Source organism: Anomaloglossus baeobatrachus, chromosome 4, assembly GCF_048569485.1.
Source record: "Anomaloglossus baeobatrachus isolate aAnoBae1 chromosome 4, aAnoBae1.hap1, whole genome shotgun sequence".
NCBI lineage: Eukaryota > Metazoa > Chordata > Amphibia > Anura > Aromobatidae > Anomaloglossus > Anomaloglossus baeobatrachus.
The window spans coordinates 206,024,194-206,049,336 of NC_134356.1; the positions used below are offsets into that span (position 1 = coordinate 206,024,194).

At 40.4% G+C, this 25,143-nt stretch overlaps 1 long non-coding RNA gene across 1 annotated transcript; it reads left to right on the forward strand.

Moving 5' to 3' along the window:
• Positions 1 to 801: 801 nt before the first annotated feature.
• LOC142301366 (uncharacterized) lies at positions 802 to 24,131 on the forward strand. Its single transcript, XR_012752784.1, has 3 exons — positions 802 to 892; positions 21,001 to 21,150; positions 23,553 to 24,131. It is a non-coding gene; the product is annotated as an uncharacterized LOC142301366 (long non-coding RNA).
• Positions 24,132 to 25,143: the final 1,012 nt, after the last annotated feature.

Here is a 25,143-nt window from a genome sequence, read left to right on the forward strand (position 1 = left end):
TCACAAATATGTAAAGACCCTATGCCTGCGAGAATATGAGAGCACTTCTTTTTATGCAACATTTTTTAAGTTTGTGTCATCTCTTTTGTACTTCTACATACAAAACATTTTATACACATAATACGTACGTTAATAACAGAAGAATGTGTCCATCACTAGGCACTTAACTGTGATATTTGTGGGAACTTGTCCATTTTGGATATTACAGAGGACGGTAATAGGAACAGTTCAGACGCAGACCCCTATCTTCATTTCTCATACAAACTGAGAACTAAGAAAATTCCCACACTATTCAGAAGACACAAGCAGGATGTCCCATTAACGTCTTGTATGCCACAAGGGATGCATGGAATGGAACTAGTTAATAGATGCAGGACCCTTTCAGTTTGGTTCATTAGTGTTCCCAGACAACTTGCTGGCACAGAGTTGGTCTCATTCTCTCTCCTCTGTTTCTCTCTGTTTATGTCCCTCCCCCCACCATTCTGTTTCACCCCCCTTCTCTTTCAACCCTAATGATTCCCACATGGTTCTTGGTATCTCAGCCAAGCCTCCTAGCATTGTCTGAAAACTCCAAATTTAGAAGAAATATGAAAATTGTCAAACAGTCAGTCCTTAGTGGGTAAAACCGAAAACCTCCTAAACTGTCACAGGTCAAGGCAAGAAAAGGAGGGGGTTTCACGTGATTACACCCCCAACCAATGGCATCCCACAATGACCTGACAGATGTGCCTTATAACAGCCTGGCCTCTCTTCCCTCCAGCTCATATAAGGTAAAAGAAAAAAGGTTTTTCCCCCAGATGGTTAGAATCTAGTGCAGGAAAGCCCTCATCTCTTACACAGACTTGCTTGTACAACCCCGGGGGATCAAAGTCTCAAGAATGGCTTGGAGAAGGTAAGTCGTGAGTTTCGGAACTTGGACAAGTAAACTTGCCCATCGCAACTAAAAGGACAATCCGTAACTATATTTTCACAATGTATTTCCTGTCTTGCTTTTTTCTTACAGTGTTAGAAACTTAATGTTATTATATAGTAACCATCATCATGTTATAAACTGCTTTATAAATGTGCAAACTATATAGAACTCTGAAGAAATCTGTAAGTATACGCTATACATCAATGGTCCCATAAAGTAAGAAAAGTATTGTTACCTAGGGTTCAGTAAAGCGTTGGGTGAAAGTCATGCCTCTTTTTGGTGTATACTTCCATTCAAACATTGGTCACCGATGATAGAACTTATCGGCCACCACTGCCGGAGTATGCTATATGGTTACTAGTACGGTACTACAGGAAATACTGAAAGCACCTCCCATGGATGTGCAGATTGTCTACAGTTCTCCATCACAGGGTTTGTTATTTATGGAAGCATGTGCAGATAATCACCATTTTTGCAGTGATGATCTCTGATATGCCAAGTCCAGAGGTCAAAACTTTACAAAGGTTTGGTCCACATCTAATTACTCCGTCTAATATTAGACAGAGGAGACTTATTCCAATGATGGGCCAAATTTATGACAGCAAGAGCAAGCTATCTCCTAGATTTGGGGCATCTTGGTAGAAGAGACACTTTCTCTTACTTATGCCAACTCAGAAACATTTATTTGTGAGTAACTCTGGCACATTTTTAGGATTCCCGTTTTTTAGATATCTTTGAAAAGTGTCTAGTAAGATGCACACATCTTTTCATTTTGACTCAAATCGATAATTAATTTGTCTAAATTGATTTCCACCAAAAAGGTGTCACTTTTTAGAAACGAGTTAAGGTGTATAATAGATCATTTAGACTTGTGACCTCATTGTCATTTATGATCTTCTCTCATAGTCATTTAAAGCCTAGTCTCATATTCATGTCTCAGTCACTTATTATCATATTAGTTATATAATACCTAGTGTCATAGTCATTTCTAATAGTTGTTACATAGTTATGAGGTTGAAAAAAGACCTAGGTCCATCTAGTTCAACCTTCCAGTTATATATTACCTCATCTCATCGTAGCCTTGTAAGCTTGTCTCATAGTCCTCTCTAATGGTCATTTATAACCCAGCCTTATAGTTATCGCTTATAGTCACCTTTTCTCTGGTCATCTGTTAGAGTCAATTAAAACCTATTCTCATAGTTATCTCTTATAGGTATCTTCAACATTCTCATATTGTCATCTATCATGGTCATACTGTATATAGCCTTGTCTCATAAGTATTTCTGACAGCCAAGTATAAGCTTGACTCACAGACATCAATCACCTAGTCACGTACCGTAGTTATCTTATACAGTCAACTATAACCTTATCTCATAGTTATCTCTCATCGTCATCTATATGCCAGTCTCTTAGTTATCTCTTATAATAATCTATAACCTAGTTTCATAGCCATGTCTCATAGTCTTCTATAGCTTAATCTCAGTCAATTATTTTAATAACTTTTCATAGTCACCTGTAACCTTGTCCTCATAAACATGTCTCATAGTCAACCTAGTTTCACAGCTAAGCTTCATTTTTACAGTCCAATCTCAAAGTCATCTATTGCTTAATCTCAGTCATCTATCACCTAATATTCTAGTCAACTCTCATGGTCATCAACTAACTAGTCTTATTCTCAATATTTATACTAATCTATAACCTAATTTCATAGCCATGTCTCAGACATCTATCATGACATCTCATCGTCATCTCTCATAGTTATCTATATCTTAGTCTCATAATCAGTCATCGATCACCTGGTCTTATACTCATAGTCATCATTCATACTCATCTATAACGTAGTCACGTAATCATCTTTTAGGTTATCTCTAACTTACTCTGATAGACATCTCTGTTATTATTGTTATAGTTATCTATAACCTTGTCTCAGTAATTTCTTATCATCATCTTTAGCCATAGTCATCCATCACCTAGTCTCATAGACATCTCTCATGGGAATCTATAATATAGCCTCATAGTAATAATAATAATACTATTTATTTATTTATATAGCGCTATAATTCCATAGCGCTTTACATACATTGGCAACACTGTCCCCATTGGGGCTCACAATCTAAAGTCCCTATCTGTATGGTTTATTTTGGAGTGTGATAGGTACCTGGAGGAAACCCACGCAGACACGGGGAGAACATACAAACTTCTTGCAGATGTTGTCCTTGGTGGGAAATGAACCCAGGACCCCAGCTAACAACTGAGCCACCATGCCACCCTGTCATCTCTCATAGTCATCCATCACCTAGTCATTTCTCATGGTCATCTATAACTTAGCTTCATAGTATCTCATACAGTCATCGATCACCTGGTCTTATAGTGATAGTCATCATTCATAGTCGTTCATCGCCTAGTTTCATAGATATCTCCCATGGTCATCTAAAATTTAGTCTCATAGTCACCTCTCTAAGTCATCTACAAACTAGTCGTATAATCAATTCTTATGGTCTGATAATCAATTCTTATAGTTGTCTATAACCTTGTCTGAGTAATTTCTTATAGCCTTATATACCCATCTTTCATAGTCATCTATCATCAAGTCTGATATCCATCTTTCATAGTCATCTAGCCATCCAGCAGGTGGTCTCATTATCATCTCTCATAGCCATCTATCATCTAGTTTCATAACTATCTCTCATGTTCATCTATAACCTAGTCTCATTGTCATATATATTCTAATCTCATGGTTAATTCTTATAGTCATCTCCAACTTAACCTCATAGCAATCTCTAATAATTAACTATAACTTAGTGTATTGGTCATCTATGACCTAGTATCTAATGGCATGTCAATGAGCTTGACATGTTATTCTCAAAAATGTAAAAATCTAATTCCATTGCTCCATTACAATATTCGTGCAGGGCACTGCCTCTATGTAATTGTCTATTTTTCTTTGCTTCCCAAGCATTGTCTAGACTCCAGCCCTTCGCTGTCTGAAAACCATGGAGTGGTTGGGTTTATACCAGCGGTTTTCAGACTATATTAAAAAGTCCAGTATGTCTTTATAGTGCACGTGCACAATTTAGCAAATGTCTTAAAGGGGTCCTTTAGGATATCAGAAATAAAATATATTCAAGGGACACTTGCTGCTGATTCATTATTAGTATTATTTATTATTATAGTGCCATTTATTCCATAGTGTTTTACAAGTGATAAAGGTACATATAAAAAGAACAATAATCATGACCAATATAAAACAGACTGGTACAGGAGGAGAGAGGAATCTGCCCGCGAGGGCTCACAGTCTACAGGGGATGGGTGAGGATACAATAGGGCAGGGTACAGCTGATTGTGCAATGCTCTAGTGGACTGAGAGTTAAGGCCCCGTCACACACAGAAATAAATCTTTGGCAGATCTGTGGTTGCAGTGAAATCATGGACATATTGTTCCATTTGTACACAGCCACAAACCTGGCACTGATTGTCCACAATTTCACTGCAACCACAGATCTACCACAGATCTGCCACAGATTTATCTCTGTGTGTGACAGGGCCTTTACTGCAGGTTGTAGGCTTGTTGTTAGAGGTAGGTCTTTAGGTTCCCTTTGAAGCTTCCCAAAGTAGGTGAGAGTCTGATGTGCTGAGGTAGAGCATTCCATAGTATGGGGGAGGCGCAGTAGAAAATCTTGCATGCAATTGTGGGAAGAGGATATAAGAGAGGAGTAGAGAAGGAGATCTTGTGATGATCGGAGGTGAGTGCAGGTAGGTATCGGGAGACTAGGTCACAGATGTATGGAGGCGACAGGTTGTGGATGGCTTTGTATGTCATGATTAGGGCATTGAACTGGAGTCTTTGGGCAATGGGAAGTCAGTGAAGGTATTGGCAGAGTAGCAATCCACCTGTGAAGATATTCGGGGTCTGCAATTTGATTGAATGAAGGGTATCTATCCATACTCAAGAACTAAGAACTAAATTGCTTACGAAGGTAGATTTGAAATCTCTTGAATGAATCCATTCTGTATAACGCTCTGGTGCGGTAGTGATATAAATGCACAGTAGGTCTCTTGCCATAGAAATCTTGCTGTGCCAAACGCAGAGTAGTAAGACCTCCTTGCTGCCAATCGTAGTCATATTTCCTTGACAGTAACTTATGCAGAATTCCAGAACGACATTTATATCGGACCAGATAATAGGTCTCAATGTATTTCCTTAAATGAGTGGGACTTTCTCTAGGTTATGTGTGACCTGCCAAACCTTGCAGCAACTTCCTGTCAGGAGTGGGACATATTCTTGGCAGCAAAAGCCCTAAGCAGCTGCTCCAGATGTGACCACTTTAACCGCTGGAAAAACCCTGAGGCTGTCACCATCATGCTTAGACTGGCGAAGCTTAGAGACTTCCCCAACACTTTATAATATTAATCCTCTGGATAGCAGGCGGCATGTGGGTGTTCTTGGTGCTGGGCACAGTTTAATAAAAGAAGGTTTGTTTCTTTATATTTTCAGTAACTTATGATATAGTTTTATATACTATTTCCTATTTATTGATGTCTGTCTATCATCTATCTATCTATCCATCCATCCCTCTATCTATTATCTTTCTATCTATCTATCTATCCCTCTATCTATCCATCATTCTATCCCTCTATCTATCTATCTATCTATCTATCCGTCTATCTATCTATCTATCTATCTATCTATCTATCCACTATCTATCTATCTATCTATCTATCTATCTATCCGTATATCTATCTATCTTATCTATCTATCTATCTATCTATCTATCTATCCGTCTATCTATCCATCCATCCATCTATCTATCCGTCTATTTATCCGTCTATCTATCCGTCTATCTATCTATTTAATTTACATGTGGTAGCACAATTTTTGTTTTTTTATGCCATACAAGCTTGCGTTTTATGCTATTTTTTTTTGGCTCCTTTTCATTAATTTTATACCCTACTAGTTAAATCTGAACCATTTTTGGAACAATTTTGGAGCATTTTTCTTAAAATGTTATTATTCCTCTATAATTCTAGGCTTAAAAACATATTTCATAAGGAATACAGGAATTTAGTAAAACACACGTCACAATACCTAAAAAGCCTTTTTTTTAGGTAACCTGTCTTCATGAAAATACAGCCCTATCTGCAGGCGACATGTTATACAGCAGACTGATAAACAGTTTTGTGAGAGAAGATTCAGTATAACCTGTGCTTAATCATTTAATCATTTGCTCTTTCTGGGATTTTTGGTCGAGGGGGCGGTCCTATCAGTGACTGACAGCCTTATTTGTATAAAAGTGAAAGAGTTATAGCTGTCAGTCACTGATAGGACCACCCACAGGACCCAATATCCCAGAAAGAGCAGAGGATTACATGATTTAATCACAAATTATACTCACAAAACTATATATCAATCAACTCAGCTCCTCCTGATCTATAAAATGACACCTACAAATTGGACTGCATTTTTATGGTGACAGGTTCACTTTAAAGACGGCAAGGCTATGAGCACACTTGATGTGCAGTTGTTTTTCCCACTATTGCTATGTCCAGGAGTGGACACACAAAAAAGATGACCCCTGACCAAGAACAATATATGGGGCCGCTGTAATCCAAGAGCTTCTCATAATGCACAATTCCACCTGCTTTGGAGGTAGATGTGGCCCCCTTACCTCTTGGGCCCCTGACTAAGAACAATATATGGGGCCTCTGTAATCCAAGAGCTTCTGATAATGAACAATTCCACTTGCTTTGGAGGTAGATGTGGCCCCCTTACCTATTGGGCCCCTGACCAGGAACAATATATAGGGCATCTATAGACCAAGAGCTTCCCATACAATTCCACCTTTTCTAGAGTTGTATGTGACCCCCTAACCTTTTGGACTCCTGACCAAGAACAATATATGGGGCTTCTGTAGTCCAGGAGCTCCTCAGAATGCACAATTCGGCCTGCTTTGAATGTAGATGTGGCTCCCTTACTTCTTGGGCCCTTGACCAAGAATAATACATGGGGCATCTGTAGTCCATGAGCTTCTTGTAATCCACAATACCACCTGCTTTGGAGGTAGATGTGGCCCCCTTACCTCTTGGGCCTCTGTCGTATTTAATAGCATAGGAGGACAACATGCAAAACCAGTACGGTTGATGCTCATAGCAAAAAATCAGATTACTGCTTTAATATTCCGAATTGTAATTTAGTTGATGTTAAGAGTAAGTCAAACCCTTTTTTACATCAATTTTTTAAATGGTCATCCTTGTGTCTGTTACAATTGCATCCCTGATAGCGGGCTTCTTGCAATTTTCAAAATGATAAGTAACATTTTTACAGTTTTTCCAACAATCCCTCCAATAGCAAAAAAAAAAATAATTCTGCATGTCTATGGCTAGTTCCAGATGGCTATAATACGGCAACGTTATGGTTACAATATTCAGACCCTCCCAAGGCTCTCACTAATATTGTAGGACATTTGTATTTTTCTTTAAAAGTAACTTAAAAGCCTAAAGGGAACCTGTCACCACTTTTTTTGGCTATAAGCTGCAGCCACCACCACCGGGCTCTTATATACAGCATTCTAACATGCTGTATATAAGAGCCCAGGCCGGGGGTATAACATAAAAAACACTTCATAATACTTACCTAACAGTCGCGCGGTGGGCGTCGCCGTTGTCCGGTGCCGTTGCCGCCTTTTTCGGCCATCTTCGTCCTCTTTTTTTTCTAGCTGCGGTGCATGACGCGTCCGAAGTCATACATACTCGCCGGCATTCAGGTCCTGATCAGGCGCACTTTCATCTGCCCTGAGCAGGGCAGATCAAAGTATTGTAGTATTGTAGTGCGCCTGCGCAGGATCGGTGAGTGTGCATGACGTAGCCGCGTCATACACTCAGGCTTCAGAAAGAGAACGAAGATGGCCGAAAGAGGAGGCACCGGCACCGGCACCGGACAATGGAGAAGAGGTGTCAGGTTCCTTTAAAGAATAACTGCTGCCTATTTTTTTTCTTTACAGCTAGATACATCTTAAATGATAGGGTACTTTTTATTTAAAGAGGCGCTGAATAGATTTTTTTTGTAACCCTTCATTTTTTGCAAGAAACAAATGCATAATCTACCATGATTTAGTGTCTGGCAAAAAAGACAACCATTACCAGAAAGTAGGGGAAATTTTCATCCATTTGCTTCATTTAGATGAATGGATAAATTCAGGGACTCGATGGAATATTGTTTTTTTGTACTGAAACATAACCCCAGATTTAATGCACAACGTAGATCATAAAGTGATGTGAACCCTCCCTTACCCCCATGAGGCCTGCTCCAATTTGTGTATTTAGTTGGGTCATTAGGTCTCAGACGCTCATGAGATCATCATTAAGGCTTTGTTCACATTCCTCAAGGTCGGTATCTATGCTGGCCTGGGTAATACTCCGTACTCTAATGTAGAACATACCCGTATTAATCTAAGAAGTTTTGGCATAGATTCAAGGAATATATGCTGACAGAACTTTCTTCTGCTGTGCCTTAATAGTGTGATCAGTTAAAGGGAAGTTAAAGCTGATACAAGCTGCCCGCTCTATGTATCTTTGGGCATGTATCAGACACTGGTTGCATTATTTCAACCATGTATATATGGCTCTGAAACACTGCGGCTTTTCAGAAAAAAACATACTTTAAAGGGAACCTGTCAGGTCCTCTATACCCTCCAACCCAGCATCATTCATGTCTGTATGCCCAAATTCCCTTCCTAATGATATTCACTAATATGAATGTTTAAAAAAACGACTTAGAAACCTCACTTTCCCTATGGTAATTAGGCCTGTGACTAGTTAGTAGGGGCGTTAGTTCCCCTGACTAATTGGCCCTTTTTCCATGTTATCACACCCCTGTGGATGTGATAACATGATTTCCACAAGCTAGAGTCACCACCAGCTTCTATAAATCTCGCGCATGCGCACGGCTCATTACGGCTGTGTCAGTCTGCCTTTGAAGCCGGGCGTATGTTTCCTGGCTTCATTAGTCCCACTGTGCATGGCTGGAAGTTCAGAAGACATGTACGTGAGCTGTCTTCTAAACTTCTGGTCATGCGCAGTGCATGTAATGAAGCTGGGAAGAGTACACCCAACCTCTGAGGCGCAGTGATGTTGCTGAGACGAGCTGCGCGAATGCGCATGATTTCCAAGAGCTGACAGTAACGCCAGCTAGTGAAAAGCCAAGTTATATTGCCCCTGTGGAAATGGAAAAAGGACCAACTCGTCAGGGGAAACAACGCCCATGCGACTAATCACAGGCCTAATTAGCATAAGGAAAGCAAGGTTTCTAAGTCGTTTTTTTTAAACGTTTATTTTAGTAATTAACATCATACAGGGCTGGTTCGAGAGGGAATTAGGGCATACAGGTATGAATGCTGCTGGGTTGGAGGGCACAGGTGACCTGACAGGTTCCCTTTAAAAGGTGCAGGGGGACTGAGCCCTAGTTGGACCGGTGGGTTTCTGGTGACTTTTTTCCCCCCTGCTGCCAATACTGACAGGTTTCTCCTCTACACACACAGGACGATACCTGTCAGTCACCATACAGCCAATATACATGAGGAGCATGGATAGGGCAACATATATCAGCTGTCATGTTCCTGTTAAGCTTTTCAGTGGAGAGATATCATACAAAAAAAAATGTTTCTGGCCCAGTAAATATTTTCAGATAAGTTCTGTTACATTCACTGATTGTAGCCTATAGATGTGATGTGAGCTTTAATAATCTTGTACACCTAAGTTGAACATTGTGAATTTATCCTCAGAGGATTATTCCAAGAAACTCAAATTATCACTAGAGTTGAGCGAGTACCTAACTATTGGTACTCGCTATACTCATAACGAGTACTGTCTACTACTCGCGTATTCATTCTGAATAGCGTGTGTAATGCAAGTCAATGGGGAATACTTGCAATGTAACGAGTAACCCGAATTTCGCACTATTTGTTACTCGCACGAATAGTGCAGCATTCGGATTACTCATTACATTGCGAGTTTTCCCCATTGACTTGCATTACACATGCTATTCGGAATGAATATGCGAGTATTAGACAGTACTCATTATGAGTATAGCGAGTATGAATACTGTAGTTAGGTACTCGCTCAACTCTATTTATCACTTTACATAGAATATGAGATAACTTTCTGATTACTGGGGGTCCAACCGTTCGAAAATCCAATGATCTCAAGAATGGAGCCCTGGAACCCAGAGAATTGGGCTCTCTCATGAATGGTGCAGAGATGCGCATTCATTGGCTATTGTACTACTGAGCAAAGTCAATCCCATATAATGAATGAATGAATGAATGAATGAATCCCTATTTTAGTGATCACAGAATGTGGTCCTTGAACCTATGGATCCTATGGATAGGGGATAACTTGATTATTTTGGGAAAAACGATTTATAATCATGATGCCTGTGTGTAAATGGGGTATGGAAATGTAAATTGTGTAAATGTTGGGTAAATGGGGTATGGACATACAAACAAATTAGAGCCCCTTGCTCTGTATGTGAGAAGCATTACTAAATAGTATTATTTGCAGGAATCCAGGTTAGTTTTTAGTGTTGTGAAGGTAGAAAACCATTTGGTAGATAAAATGACCTATGGGAAGAGCAGGACAATAACTCAATAAAAAACACGATACAACTCCCGCCATCTGCTATTTATTTTCTTTACGTCATTTTCTTTATGTCACTGGTCCAACTGTTTATTCCATAGCCTGAATTCCTTTTAGGTATAGGCTCAGTTATTACATCAGTCATTCCTTTAAATGGCTTTTGTTTTATCACAGTAGGTATTAAAACTGTGGGATTGATCTGCGGGCAAATATAAATGGAAAGAATAAATCCAAAAAAATAGATGTACCCCCTGTCCATAAGGCCTAGTCTACGGAGTGTCAAAGATGACATGGGAGCCATAGTAAATACTTTGGCACAATTTCATATGCATGTGATGTTCCCACAAAATTGATGTTTGGGGTCTGTGGTTTGGATTAGTCCATCACATCCTGGTGCTCTCATCCATGACCCTCCATTCTAAGACCCGCCAAGTCGTCCTCTCTCACATGCTCCTTGACCTCTCATGTCTTTTCAGTTGTTTTTATCCCATCAAGAATGTGACTTGTAAACAGAACAGTTAAGTGTCCGTGTCACACGCTCCCCATTTCCTTTACAAACTAATTAACCCGATGCTATCCGTGGTCATGCATGCTCTTTTTCCACGGATACTGTAAATGCCTGTATCTGAACCAAGGGACTACCGGACAGGTAAGGTAGGCTACCTACGATGTGGTATCCTTAAAAAGAGGTGGCATTTCTAGGTGGGACGTGACATGGGAGGATAGTAATGTGCAGCTGATTTCATTCTCAAAGTAACTATTTAGGTCAGAGTTCATAATTTATTATCCTAATAAAGACTATATTTTGTATACTGTAACATTTATATACATAGTGTCATCATCATCTGCGGGGCTGTACAATCGGGCACAAATCAAGAGTGTCACATGACAGAATAGATATAGCGACACCCCTAAAATTAAAGTATTATACGTATCAAAGGCAGTGAGTTAGGGTAAGCATGAAGGTGATGCCAGGTAGTGGAAGCAGCACTGTAAAAATTATGCCATGATATTGTTGTTCAAAAAAAGGGAGTTCTTAGATTGTTTTTGAAGGTATAAAATGATTACTTAAGAAGAAGCATAGTCTGCTCTTCCTCAATTAAAGCATAACCATTGTGCTAATTTTTACTCATAAATCAACAATACACATGAAAACAAGCAACTGTGAAATAGATCTTATTAGAGAAATTTGCTTCTTTCTCTGCCAGAATGGATCAGTTATTATCAAAATTCTCAATTCAGTACCGACTTTCCCATTACTGAGATAGGAGATGGTAGTTGGTGCTGATGAGATTCTATGTAGACAGAAGAGGGAGGATGGGGCGGAGCTCTGTCTCTAGCTCCTCCCTCCTCCATGTCAACATCAAGCACCACCACTGTAGCCAATCACTGACCTCGGCAGCTCATGCTATCTAACTGCACAGCCGCAGAGCTCAGTGATGGGCTACACAAGATGATGTGACCTGCTGTCAACACAATGCTACTGCTGCAGCCACAACACCCAATCAGTGCCGACACTGGACCTGGGAAGGGTGAGTACTTGTTATTTTAAGCATTGTGGAGTGTTTCTTAAAAGTGGAAAACCCCTTTAATTCTAAATATTAAAAAAAGTATCACATTTAAGAGTAGTTTATCTTTTGCCAAAAAACACTTAATGTACTGTATAATATAATGATAAAAATATTATAACATGGCCATATACAATAGGTACCAGCCTATCTTCTAACCATAAAGATGTTATAGGAATCCTTCATCAGATACATATAGTGATATACCCTGTGTATTTTTCAATATTCTTCTAGTTATTTGGGCAGCACGGTGGCTCAGTGGTTAGCACTGCAGTCTTGCAGCACTGGGGTCCTGGGTTGAAATCCCACCAAGGACAACATCTGCAAGGAGTTTGTATGTTCTCTCTGTGTTTGTGTAGGTTTCCTCCAGGTTCCTCGGTTTCCTCCCACACTACAAAGACATACTAATAGGGGCTTTAGATTGTGAGCCCCAATGGGGACAGTGTTGCCAATGTATGTAAAGTGCTGTGGAATTAATAGCGCTATATAAATGAATAAATATTATTATTATTTTATACCTGTACCAGTAAAAGGAATAATTCATGATCTACATGCATATTTTGTTATTTTCGGAAAAAAAAAATACAGTAACTTTCATGCAAAACTGGAACCCGACTACAGCCTTTGTTGGAGAATGCTTTCCGATGAAACCATTTATCTCTCAATTCTCCTACTAAGTTAATTGCAGCAATAAGCATTTCAATGTTCAGGAATCATTAACCCCGCGGTTATCCCTCTACCTTGCTATACAGTAGCCAAAAGAAAATGTTCTAAAATGTAACTTTTAATAATTTGCATTCAGTGCCAGCATGTACAAGCTTTATAATAGGCATAATAGGCAATGAAATAAAGCTAGGTTCACATCTGCATTGCAGCCTCCATTATGAGACTCTCATTTTTAATGGTGGACATAGGGCAGCATTCTGCATAATAATTTCCAGTAACATGACAGAATCCTGATGATCTCCATTATGATTCAGTGGGGTGTTTGGGACATTGTTTGTGTCCATCATGTTAAGAAACTGTCCCTGACATTAATGCAGATTTTCTGTTCCAAATATATAATAGAAAACAGATTTCCTAACACAGATGTGAACCTAGCCTAGGCAAAACAACATTCACAACACATTTTAGTGGTCTCTTCTGTTTGTTTCAAGGACATCAGGACGCTGAGCCATCATCAGGGGCTTCATTGAGTTCATACGGTAGAGGTAGCTGTCTCTCTGACCTGCCTGTGCTATGAAGGGAGCAGAGAGACTACCATTAAAGGGATTTTCCCACAAAATTAATTTTAATCAATAGATCTTGGAATAATAATGTGTCCCACAATTGGATGTGATTTAAAAAAATGCTCCTATGCTGAGATAATGTTAGAAATGTGCCCCTACTATGTACTGTGTAATGGCTGTGTCTGACCTTACAGGGGAATGGTCTGATCATACCACATCTCCTGGGCAGGGGAGGACATACAAGAGTATACGGACATTAGAGCATGGGATCACAAATTATTCTTTCTTTGAGGTAAAACATTTTTTTAAAAAAGCAGGGAAATGTTTTACCTCACAAAAAGAATCAGCTATTATCCCATTTTCTAATGTCTTTATATTCTTGTCCTTCCTCCCTGGACCAGAAGATGTTTTATGATCAGATCATGTTCCTATGGTCAGACACAGACATTACACAGTAAATAGCAGGATAACCTAGATAAGATTATTTCAGCACAGGAACATTTTTTTTAAACACTTCCAAATGTAGAACTTATTATTCCAACATCTATTGATTAAAATGAACTTTAAAACTAACTTTGTTCTTGGAAACCCTCGCCTAAAGGGGTTGTCCAGTACTTTGTAACCTGCTCTTATCTGTTGTAAAAGCTGCAGACAAGCATATTTGTAATTGTATTTCAGTACATTACAGGCTCCAAAGCTGGTATCTCACTACCAATAACGTGGTTCAATGTATCTTCCGATGACTCTCCAAGCAATCCACCACTCTTCCATGTTCTGGATTTGGAAAGACCATCACATCCTTCCTCTAGGAGGCGAGTATGTGATTAGTTTGGACCATTCATCTAAATCCAGAGCCTGAAAAAGTGAGCATATTGGATGGAAAGTCTGCCGAAGAAAACAATGTAGAAACATAGAATCTCGTGACTGGCAGTGAAATGCCGGCTGAAGGCCGCTTTACATACTACGATTTATCTGACGATATGACGTCGGGGTGACTGTTTTCGTGATGCACTTCCGTCATCGTTAGCAACGTAGTTGCATGTGACACCTACGTGCGACTCCGAACGATTGCAAATAGGGTAAAAATCGTTGATCGTTGACACGTCGTTCAGTTTCAAAATATTGTTCGCCGTTTGGAACGCAGCAGACATATTGCTGCGTTTGACACCCTGCCAACGACGAACAACATCCACACGACCGCCTTGGTCAAACAATATATCACTGAACGATGTAGCGTCGTTTGTGAGATGTGTATGTGTGACCGCTACAAAACAACCTATGAGCGATATCAGCAAATCGTAACAACGATCTGGGCGTGTCACATCGCTAACGAGATTAAAAGCAATATCGTTGTGTGTAAAGCAGCCTTTAGAAGCATGCAATATAATAAAGACAAGGAGAAATATATCTGCAGATGTTAGGACATATGGGAGCAGGTTATAAGGTAGTGGACAACTCTTTACATTTTCTAACGGAATAGCTAGGGTCAAAAAACATATTTTACTTCTTGACCTTGAGGGCCAAAAGTGACCAAAGTTTTCCCAATTTGTGAAGAGGGGAAATCTTTGGTCACTTGGCAGATATTCAAGGCCAAGAAGTAAAAAATATTTGTATTAAAAATGGCAAGGGTCAAAAACATTTTTTACTTCTTGACCTTGAGTGCCAAAAGTGACCAAAGTTTTCGCTATTTGTGAGGAGGAAAACTTTGGTCCCTTGGTAGATATTCAAGGCCAAGAAGTAAAAAAATGTTTGTATTGAGGATGACTAAACATAAAGATGGAGTAAGGTTGGCTAAACCAGCTCACTACAATGAGGAGCCCACAAACAATTCACCATATCTCAGCTTCCTAGACCCCTTTAAGCATGACGTGATAATGCGTGAAACAAGGTTAAACCGAAGGCCCAATTGAATATTTAGGTTTTAGAATATTTAATTTATCTGCATTAGGACAATACAATACAATAGTATTGGTCATTATGATTTACTAAGATAAAAGTATAAAACTAGATAGTGAGACTTCTCCAGCAATATATGTAATCCCTAGATAGTATATATTGTCCAGACGACTTATTCAGGACTGTAGGTAACAATAGCTTATACCTGTATCAATTTTATATTCTCCTCCAAAATATACACTCATAAGAAAAGTAAAGTAATTAAATCGTACGTCCCCCCAATAGACTGGCTTGGTGCCGCAGGGGGATTTAGAGTGTTTAAAGTACCAAGAAACGACCTCTGACCATAAAAGGAAGAGATATTTTTCTTCAGTCCGGATCATGGAAAAAGCAAAAGTTATTTTTAGTGAGAGGTCTGGCGGCATCGGAGGAGCTGCATAGTGTGATAATAATCTGGAGTGAGTGCATGACACTTTAATACACTCATATACGTCCAGAAAGTATGCTTATGTCATCAACGGATCACAGGACACTAGAATGGAAGCTCTCATTGGAAAATATTTCATTATTGTCTTATTTATTGAAATAATGTATCACTTACTTTTAAAAGGACCATTTGATATGGAAAATGGGCAGAAATTAAGTTATGATACATGGTCCATCAAGATCAAGTATAGCCTTGGACAGATGCCAGTCAAACGTTATTGGAGAGGTCTAAGTCTGTTCTTATCTAGTCTTTATCATCATCAAATGAGTGGGATTTCCCCCAATATTCCAGAATAGCCCCCACAATGCCAATGATAATACACATGCCCCTGTTTAGTTTCTTAAGGTTCAATTTGGCCACTGAATGGATATGTTTATCATCGTTCAATACACAAATGCTTATTTTAGGGTTGACTATTTTAGGGTTGACTCTTATATAGACCTATATGATTTTTCTCAAACATAAAATAAGATAAACCTGGAACTGACGGTTTACTGATGTCAGTCGTGAAGGTCAAAGCATAAAGGTTGGACACAATGACCCTGGAGGTCCCTTCTAACTCCAACATTCTAAGATTCTAAAATATACTAAAATGTTATGTGAATTCCATGTGATAGAACAGATAGAATTTACATGTCTGATCTGTGTAATTTGAGAAGATATGAGGCATCTTGTAAGGAATTGTGGGAAATGTTACAGCGATCTGACATCAGAAGGGTTTAATGTCTCCGTTAATGTGGTAGCTGAATCTAATGATGATCCATTTCCCCAAAGGGAGTACACACGGGAACCAGCTGTTGCCCATCTGCTTGGAAATTTTTCCCAAAAACATTAAAGTTTGTAAAAATAAAAGCATATGAGAATCAACCTTCTCTTGCCCCCTACTTTATCCATAATAAAAGCAACGATCAAGGGGTCAAACCTACAGGAAAACACTCATCATCCCTAGAGACAAAATTTGGACATCCTCCAGATTTCAGAGGGAACCTACATTTTATGTCAACAAGGCAATAACGCCAAATTCGGTCACTCCTGCACATACCACTCAAATCATAAAACAGATTGGCCCATTTCAGGACAAAGATGATGTATATAGAGATTTCTACGAAATAGCTCAGACCTACTAGAGGGCTTGCAAATCTTGGAGCAGATATGATGAGAGGGATGGAGAGAAGCCAATTATCCTGCAAAGAATGCACTCTTGATTCCTTCCAGATACAGAGAAGGCAGAATCTTTAGATCATGACTCGGCCAGGAATCATTTAGCTGGGATAGTGCACATCTGTAATTACATTCCTATTACAAGGAAAATACTATAGTTTTATCACAGTCTTCTGCTATTAAAACATCTTCAAAATATGACCCATTAGCCTTCAACCGACTCTAATTCTGTTTCATATTGGTTTTTTATGAGACCGTGTGCACAAGGTCAATGTTAGGCTCTGTTCATACTGTAAATGTAATGGTCTCTATGGTATGTCTTTAGAAAAACACAAACAATTCCGGTAATGCCTTTTTTTTTTGTGTCTCGAATGGCAAATGCCAAAAGTTGGCTTCAATTTGGCTCTTTTTGTTAGGTTTCAAATATTTGTAGACTGAAAGAATAGTGTAGTCAGGGCCAGCATCAGTAGACAACGAACTTGGGCAAGTGTCAGAGTCTACTGCCCAAGAGTGGACCACTCAGCCCAGATTTCCATTTGTGATATCCACCATTAATTTGTGGCAGATGTGCACATTGCATGTACATAGAAGGCTCAATAGTTAAGACTGTTCCTTCCTGGGTGGGTGCCAGTAGTGTCATACAGCTGGCATCTGCCTCTGCAATTGGATGTAACTCTGATTGCAGCAACTAAATCAATTGCCAGGCCTATCAATTGTGACAGAAGCATTTAAGATGGGAAAAAGAGATGTCCCTTCTGGTGCTTATCAGCCCCCCTAAAGTGATTAAAGCGGGCTTTACACACTATGATATATCAAACGATATGTCGCCGGGGTCACGTCGTAAGTGACGCACATCCGGCATCATTTGACATTTCGTAGCGTGTGACAGCTACGAGCGAGTGTGAAAGAGCAAAAATACCTTATCGTTGCTCGTTGACACGTCGCTCATTTTCTATAAATCGAACATCCGGTTGTTCATTGTTCCCGAGGCAGCACACATTGCTCCGTGTGACACCCCGGGAACGATGGACACAGCTTACCTGCGTCCCGCCGGCAATGCGGAAGGAAGGAGGTGGGCGGGATGTTTACGTCCCACTCATCTCCGCCCCTCCGCTTCTATTGGCCGGCCGCTGTGTGACGTCGCTGTGACGCCGAACATCCCTCCCCCTTCAGGAAGTGGATGTTCGCCGCCCACAGCGAGGTCGTTTAGAAGGTAAGTACGTGTGACGGGGGTTACTGACTTTGTGCGACACGGGCAAGAAATTGCCCGTGCCGCACAAACGATGGGGGCGGGTGCGATCGCATGAGATATTGATACATGTAAAGCAGCCTTTAGGGGCCAACTGAACTTCATCATTGGGTGCCATGTTTCTGCACTTTGAAGTCCATTTTGTGGCTGTGCTTGATACGAGATCGCTAATTTTACATTCAACTGCAATATAACAATAATGCAGAGTACTTTACAATAAATAAAATGTTCAAGTCACCTAGGGGATTGAATAATTAAAAAAATAAATAAAACAATGAAAAATCTAAAAAAAAAATATACAGTATAAAAGTTCAAATCACCCCCTTTTTCTGGAAGATAAAATCTAAAAAAGTTAAAATATTTGGTATCGCTGTATGTGTCTTCCTAAACTAATGAGATATCAGAATATTTAAACCATACGAGATGCTCAATGTTGTGTTTTTTCATTCCTGTGGTCTTGCGAATGGGGTTAATGAAGCCTTAAGAAATTACAAGTCTCTTTATTGCAATAGTGTTCACGGCTATATGTTCCAACATATGTGTACAACACAAAGGACTCAACAGGGGAAAAAATGGGCATAAATTCAGATACAACACGATCGTATTGTGTGTCCATATTTCACACCATAGATCATCCATGGTGACTCAGTGGTTAGCACTGCAGTCTTGATGTCCTGGGTTCAAATCCCATCAAGGACAACATGTGCAAAGAGTTGGTATGTTCTCCCGTGTTTGTGTGGGTTTCCTTCCACACACCAAAGACAACTGATAGGGACTTTAGATTGTGATCCCCAATGGGGATAGTGTTGCTGATGTGTGTAAAGTGCTATAGAATTAATAGAGCTATATAAGTGAATAAATAATATTATTATATGAGCAATACAAAATACAACTATATCTGTAGATAAGCTATTAACAGCACCTAGGATATAAAAGTGCAGCAGTGGATTACATAACAACTCCCTTCCTTCTCTACTGGCTAACAGATTATGGGAGTCACATAGAGAATAAATTAAATATACAGGGTAGTCCAAAGGTAGGTGGACAGTATGTGTAATAGGGTTATCAAACATGGTGTAAAGTGAAACTGACTCAGTTGCTCTTAGCAACCAATCAGATTCCACTTTTCATTCTTCACACACTCTTTGGAAAATGAAAGGTGGAATCTGATTGGTTGCTAAGGGCAACTGAATCAGTTTCACTTTACACCATGTTTGATAACCCTATTACACATACTGTCCACCTACTTTTGGACCACCCTGTATATAGAGAATATATCATCTCAGTTCATTGATGTTAAAAGGGTTATCTGGGACTTTTTTTTCTCTACATGCTTAAAGGGAACCTGTCACCTAGAATATGCATTCTGACCTATCAGCATGTGTGCCCTAATTACACCTCCCGACCGATCCCTGTGTTATAAAATTGTATAATATGAAAGTAATAAAAAACGTTTTATTACCTTCATATTTCGTATGTAAATAGCAGGGAATGTGGTCACAGGGGCGGCGCCTTGCCCTATGGACGTCTGCATATTTCCGTGGTATCACGCCCCTGTGGGCGTGATACCATGGAACGAGGTCCCCGTCGCTCATTTTATCCTGCGAGCATTACCGCAGGCTTTTCTTCCGGGTTCTCCTTATCAGTTTCAGATGCGCACTGTGCATGCGCAGTGCGCGTCTGAAGCCGGCGATTGAACACCCGGAAATGAAGCCTGCTGAAATGCGCGCAGGATAGAATGAGCCACGGGGACCTCGCTCCATGGTATCACGCCCACAGGGGCCTGATACCACGGAAATATGCAGACGTCCAGAGGGCATGGCGCCGCACCTGTGACCACATTCCCTGCTATTAGCATACGAAATGTGAAGGTAATAAAACGTTTTTTATTACTTTCATATTATACAATTTTATAACACAGGGATGGGTCGGGAGGTGTAATTAGGGCACATATGCGTCTGCTGATAGGTCAGAACGCATATTCTAGGTGACAGGTTCCCTTTAAAAATGAACAGGCAGGTAGTTGCTAACAGAGGCAACAACCTGATTGCTCTACCTGGCTCCTGCACAGAGCCATCCCTGACCTCTCCTGCCAGCGATTCTGTAGCTCCACGTCAGTAGAGCAGCTCTTCTTCTTCCTGGCTGCTCTGTCAACGGGGAGTGACGGGAAGTCATGCTCATAATTAGGCAACGGGGAGTCGGCTGTCAATCACCATGACATTGGCAGTCACAAACCTTCAACAGAGCATGGTGGAAAAGAAGACTTGACATGATGTTAGCGGAAGCTACTGAGTTGCCGGCAGGAACAGTCTGTGCTGGTGGAGAACGGTGCCGGTCACAATAGACAGGTTGCTAGCAACTAAAAAAAAATAATACTGTGTAAATAGTACTGGATGACCCCTTTAAATATATATGAATGATTCCATCTTTATTGTATAACATGATTAGATTAGTGAAGCCATTTTCTTAGGTTTTCATGGTGAATGATACACAGCGTCTATCATAGAGGGTACGGTAAAGACATTACATATCTGTTAATTATCCCGGGAGTAGATTAGCTTGTCACCTAATAAGCTATAATAGGGCAGACATTAATTATATCCCGCCATGTAGGATACTTCTCCGTCTTAATGATGTAATCTGGCATTGACTCATTGAAGTTTAAACAGAGATGCCCTTTGACTCGAGCTTATTATGGGTTGTTTAAGGACTTATTTGCGAAGGACTGCTTTAGATCAATGGCATCATTCACAATAAATCTTACCGCACATCATAGGCTTTCTGAACAATCCACATCCTTTTCAAGGCATCTTATTACAAGAGACTAATTGTGCTTAGATTATGCAATTTATCCTCTTCTTTTGCAGGCATTATTCCAGATCATATCCCCAGCAATGATGGAGGTGGAATAAAGCAGCCGCCATGCAAGCTCAATAACAAGGATGAGACATGGCAGTGGCCCAGAAGGATGCCGGGCTCAATATAGCTTCCCAATACTGTGGCAAGGAGGAGGCCAGGTGAGGGGGTCGACGACTGTGATTTGGGTTTCTTGCAATTGGTTTTTATGGTTTTGAATAATTTCCAAAGATTTTGTCCAAACCTCATATTAGCAGCTGGCGAGAGACAGAGGAAATACCTTACACAGTTGTATATAAAAGTAGCTGTCACACAGCGCAGCCGATATAACTCAAACCACGCATCGCTGCCAAGTTTTCTCTATGCAGACATTGCTCTTTCAAAACTTTTCCGATTATTGAAACTTTAACACCACTTATTCTTACTTCATCATTATTTAAAGGGAATGTGCCATCAGGACATTACCTTTAATTAAAATTAAGGTTTTGTGATAAATTTATTTTTTAATGATGTTATTCTTATTACAATCTGTATTAAAAATTATTAAAAATAGAAAACATGCAATTTTCACACTGACCACTGGGGCTTTTTTCAGACTTTAACTTCCTGTTGTTTCAGGAAATTCACATGTACATTAGCAGCATTGAACTGACTCAGACCCTATATTTTGTATTGAAGCATCTAATGAGCGTGTGCAAAGCTCAATGTGAAGATTAAGGGGAGCTGTGTCATTGCCTATTGGATTAATGAATTCTGTGTTATCAGCTGTGGATAGAGATGTTATTTGTCATTGTAATCATGGCAGTGATGATAAGGAAACTGCTGTAAACTTTTTCCTAAGAGGACAAAAAGTATGGCCTGATTGATCAAAAACAGTGTTGTTCATGTCGGAATTGATGAGTGGGTATAATTGAGTTAGGTACTCCTGATTCAGTAGCAGGACTCTGGCATATGGTACGTCATAGTTTTTCATAAATTAGTCAAGCTGTGGCGCCATGCCCCTTTTACTGCCCCCATGCCGCACTGCTCCATTTTAGTGACGATGAACAAAACTGTTGTGAAAGTTTCACAATTTTTGTTTAACTCCACATCGTGCTCACATTTAGTGACTTTCCAACACAATTTATGCCAGAATTCTGACGTACATAAGCAAGGATGGTTGACCTTAGGGAGATCAACATCCAACACCGCGGAGACACCATCATGTGTTTCTCAACGCAGTTATTCTAGAGCAATGCCCCCCCCGGGAAATATTCAAAACAAGAAAGCCTGCGGAGACACCATCACATGTTTCTCAACGCTAGCAGGTAACTAGCCAGGTATTTCATCGGGAAGGAACAACTAGGGGAAGGGCAGTCTCCAGTCAAGGAGACCACCTATGCCAAACATTGTATCCATCCACAGACAGCTGTTTCGGGGTATGTGCCCCTCATCAGTGTGGAGTAGGAAGCTGGCTAGTGGGAGCATTGCCTAGTAGAAGATTACATAAGCAAGGATGGTTGACCTTAGGGAGATCAACATCCAACACCGCGGAGACACCATCACGTGTTTCTCAACGCAGTGATTCTAGAGCAATGCCCCCTGGGAAATATTCAAAACAAGAAAGCCTGCGGAGACACCATCACATGTTTCTCAACCTTCCTGTGGTTGGATGTTGATCTCCCTAAGGTCAACCATCCTTGCTTATGTAGTCTTCTACTAGGCATTGCTCCCACTAGCCAGTTTCCTACTCCACACTGATGAGGGGCAAATACCCTGAAACAGCTGTCTGTGGATGGATACCATGTTTGGCATAGGTGGTCTCCTTGACTGGAGACTGCCCTTCCCGTGGTTGTTCCTTCCCAGTGAAAGACCTGGCTAGTTTCCTGCCAGCGTTGAGAAACGTGATGGTGTCTCCGCAGGCTTTCTTGTTTAGAATTCTGACGTAAGCACTTTGATGAATTGGGGCCTATGAGTCTAAAAATGCCTCCTTGGCCAGTGTGAAACTTGCAGGATTACTAAATTTCTTTATTAAAGAGTTTGTCCCCTACTTTGACATTGATGTCCTATCTTTAGGATAGGTGATCAATGTTTGATCAGCTGGGGTCTGACACCCAGTTGTTATCGGTGCCGATGGCGGAAGCAGGTGGCTGGAAATGCTCAGTTCCGGAGCTGTCCTTTCTTCTGATAGTGGTCACGGCCGGGTACTGCACACCTTCCTCCTATTAACTTGAATGCGAGGCGGCTGTACAGTGCCCGATTGCGGCCGCTATCAGTTCATTTCTGGCTGCCTGCTGCTGCACCGATAATAGCTGATCGGGGAGGGTACAGGGTGTTGGACCCTGGCTGATCAGACATTGACGACCTATCATTAGGATAGGCCATTAATGTTAAAGTAGTGGACAACATCTTTAATAAAGAGGTATGAATAAAAAAATATTGCAAAACATGTTTTAAATTATTTTTTTTTAATTTTGTTGTTGATTTGACTCATTGTTTTTTTTGTATGAATTTTTAGTTCGGAAACTCTCCAATTCTGCACTAAAAAATGCAATTGTGGGTTTACATGCGTTTTATTTTTCAGGTTCCCTATAAGAAGAAAAATGCACCAATAAATGCACATATCCATAGAGTTGTTAAATGCACAGTGGGAACGAGTTTTTATGAAATCACATCCACTTTGCTTGAATTGTTAAAATGTAGCAGCGGAAAAACTACAGCCCTTACATCAGGGGTGTATTCAGACAGAAGAGGACCTCTTTGCAGTCCAATAGATCATTATAATGCACAGTTCCACCTTGTTTAGAGGTACTTGTGGGCCCTCTTCCCATTTGGACCCGTGTGTGGCTGCACAGGATGCACTAATGATATGTCTGCATCTTACTTTACTGTGTGGGAATATGGCCTAAAAGGGAACCTGTCTTTAAAAAATGCTATTAAAAGGGAACCTGCGGGTCCCCATACCCTCTCACCCACCAGCATTTATATATTTATTACTAAATACCATGCCTAACGAGCTCTTTATATACTGTCTGAGACCTAAACACCTACTGAAAAGAAGGTCTTTGTAAAGTCCTTTTTTCATATGGAAATTAGCCTTTTGACTAGTCCATAGGGCATTAGTTCTCCAGACTAGTCGGCCCTCTCTATAGGTTATCACACACCTGTGGGCGTGATAATATGATTTGCAAAGAGCCCGCATCATCGCCAGCTCTCTGCAAACTTTGCGCATGCGTGCAGCTTTCTCCACTAACATCATTGCCCCTCTGAAGTGGGGTGTACATTTCCTGACTTCAGAGAAGCACTGCACATGCCCGGATGTGGGCAGTGCATCTCTCTGAAGCATACGCCCAGCTTCAGGGGTGCAATGATGTTAATGAAGTAAGCCGTGCGAATGCGCAAGATTTGCAGAGAGCTGGCAATGACGCTGACTCTGCAAATTATGTCATCACGCCGACAGGAGCATGATAACATGCAGAGAAGGCTGACTAGTCTGGGGAACTAATGCCTCATCAACTAGTCAAAGGGCTCATTTACAAATGAAAAAAGGAATTTAGAAAGACCTTTTTTCAATATGTGTTTAGGTGTCATGAAGTATAAAGGGCTGGTTAGGTAGGGTAATTAGTAAAATGTATATAAATGCTTGTGGGTGGGAAGGCATGGGGACCTGTCAGGTTCCCGTTAACCTGAAGATATGAGGTTAATCTGCAGGCTAATAGCGTTTTGACGCCACTGAGAGTCCTGCTGCAAGGTAAGCACCTTGTCCCAGATGAGTAATGAGTTGACGCCTTCCACAATACAACACAAGTCTCTACTAACAAATAATTAGTCTCTGACTATCCCTGGTCTTGTTAGGGGATTTGAAGTTGTGAAGGTTGACAGCACTTATTATGTGATCGCATTTTTTGGCATAGCGATTAATAATGTATTAATGGAACAACAAAGGTTATTTATATTCCAAACCACAGCTTTACCTAAGATGGTCCAATGTCGATGTTACCTTCATGTGTTGGCTACTAACCTGTACCTAAAGGCTATATACTGATACATGTTATCTTCTGTTCCCAGCGTCTATGTAAGACATGTGCATTTCTAATATTCATTGGAATACATTCCTTCCAAGTCCACATATTTCAGCCCCGGATCTTCGTTACTCCAGTTTGCCCGGTGTCTCC